This window comes from Schistocerca piceifrons, unplaced genomic scaffold, assembly GCF_021461385.2.
Source record: "Schistocerca piceifrons isolate TAMUIC-IGC-003096 unplaced genomic scaffold, iqSchPice1.1 HiC_scaffold_2029, whole genome shotgun sequence".
NCBI lineage: Eukaryota > Metazoa > Arthropoda > Insecta > Orthoptera > Acrididae > Schistocerca > Schistocerca piceifrons.
This window is the reverse complement of record NW_025727933.1, coordinates 90001-92500: the sequence shown is the minus strand read 5'-3', so window position 1 is coordinate 92500 and position 2500 is coordinate 90001.

The following is a 2500-nucleotide window of genomic DNA, read 5'->3' as shown; positions in this document are numbered from 1 at the left end:
CGCTGGGGCGACCGAGCAGCAGACGGCGTCGCGGCGCCGAGCGCCGGGCGGCGGCGCATCCTCAACGCACACAGTCCTCAATCGGACCAGCACACTGAAGATGTCCACCGCGCTTCGCACCGGGCCCGCGAGGACCTACTTTGGCCGCACGGCGCCGCGCGCAGGGTGCGCCGGCGCGCAGCTGCGACGCCTGCCGCGTCCGTCGGCCGGCGCGCCTGCCACTGGCCGCCCCCACCAGCCGGCTGTAGCGCGTGCGCCCACGCACCGCGCGGCCAGCACGCCGGGAGGCGCCCCCTCACCGGCCGGGGACGGTCCCACCCAGCCACCGCCGCGTATCGCTTCACACCCAGATGCCGTTCAGTTTCGTCGGCATGGTGGGTATCGCTGGAACAACCGGTTAGTACCTCAACCTATCGTCGCCATCACCGATTCACCCCTAGCGAGAACAACCGCACCACAACAGGTTACCATTTGTTCATTTGCGTAACTTCACCAGAAAACGCAGGCGTCCATCGCCATTTGCAACTTCAACGATTATTGCATGCCTGTGTCAGGTGTCACGCCACACTACGTCTGCCCACATACACGCAACAAAATGTGCACGCCTAGACAATACGTGGAAGGTGGCCCCCGTACGTATGCGATGTCCATTGCTCGAACGACTGTCAACCGGCCTCTGTAGCATGTCGCAGATATGGAACGCGGTGCACCATGCCATCACGGTGTGTGAGGAGAGACGACTAGGTCCGAATACATCAACAGACAGCTCATGCTGATCGCCATCCACGGCGTCCGTTCCTCCCACACGTCTCTATGGCGTACCACACTGCAATCCAGCTCTCATAGGGAGACGACACGTAGCTGCGTGCACAATATTTGCACTGTATGGTCCGCCGTTTTTGGGCGCAGTCGTTGTGCGGTCACACATGTGCCACGATGTATCATTCAGTACATAAGGACGAATGTGCAGTACAGATTGTGGTTCACGCGTACGACATCAGCGGACAGTTGACACAGGCCGCACCACAACGTAGCCTGAGTACGTCGCATGCGAAGGGCATTGAACATGCAAACTTCTCACCAACCAGCTTGCGAAGGCAGGGGGCAAGGTGGGGACGTGGGGAGGGGCGGCATGTACGTCCTGCTGCCATCCACATTACAGTGTACAGCAGGAGCATGTGGAAAGTGAGCAAGACTTGCAAGGTGTTTAACATGAAGCGATACACAGGGGTGCGGGCAGTGCGAGTAGCGAACTATATTGCGAGGGTTGCGGGTGGGCAACACTACAGTAATTGAACGAGTCGTATAACAATTACAGAGCAGGTTTAGGCGACAATGTGGGTTACGTTAAGGCGACAACATGGGTTAGGTTAAGGCACAACATGGGTTAGGTTAAGGCACAACATGGGTTAGGTTAAGGCACAACATGGGTTAGGTTAAGGCACAACATGGGTTAGGTTAAGGCACAACATGGGTTAGGTTAAGGCACAACATGGGTTAGGTTAAGGCACAACATGGGTTAGGTTAAGGCACAACATGGGTTAGGTTGAGGCACAACATGGGTTAGGTTAAGGCACAACATGGGTTAGGTTGAGGCACAACATGGGTTAGGTTGAGGCACAACATGGGTTAGGTTGAGGCACAACATGGGTTAGGTTAAGGTACAACATGGGTTAGGTTAAGGTACAACATGGGTTAGGTTAAGGTACAACATGGGTTAGGTTAAGGTACAACATGGGTTAGGTTAAGGTACAACATGGGTTAGGTTAAGGTACAACATAGGTTAGGTTAAGGTACAACATAGGTTAGGTTAAGGTACAACATAGGTTAGGTTAAGGTACAACATAGGTTAGGTTAAGGTACAACATAGGTTAGGTTAAGGTACAACATAGGTTAGGTTAAGGTACAACATAGGTTAGGTTAAGGTACAACATAGGTTAGGTTAGGTTAGGTTAGGTTACACGTTGTTGTACGGAAAGGTGTAGGGGGGGGGGGGGCGGGGGCGGCAGGTTCGTTGATAGTGATTATAGTAAGTGAATGCTTGTGACATGATCAGATTTGTCACGTCAGGATGCACCTTTGGCTTATTAGAGGCGGCGCTCCAATTCTATGCTTGTGTGAGACCTGTGTCTTTGACTCATGTCATTGTTTGTGCGCTGTGACAGGAGGTACTATTGTGATGTTGGGTGCACCGTTGTATAGGACATGTGTGGGTGTTGGTGCCTGGTCTGCGCAATGGTGGATGTCGAAAGGCTGGGATATTGTATTTTCCGCACGGACCTCCTGGTCTGGTTGTGATAGTGTGGATTGTGTAATGTGGCGGAGAAGATGCACTGGATGTTGTTCCATGCTGGTGCTTACATATTGTATGTGCGCCTGTTAGAAGCAGAGAGTGGTGCGTGATCAGAGTGTCTGGCTGACGTGTGGTTCCCATTTTGGGCAGACTCTTTCAGCATGTATACGGACAGTTGTGTATATTTGCTGTAGTTTGATGGCTCTG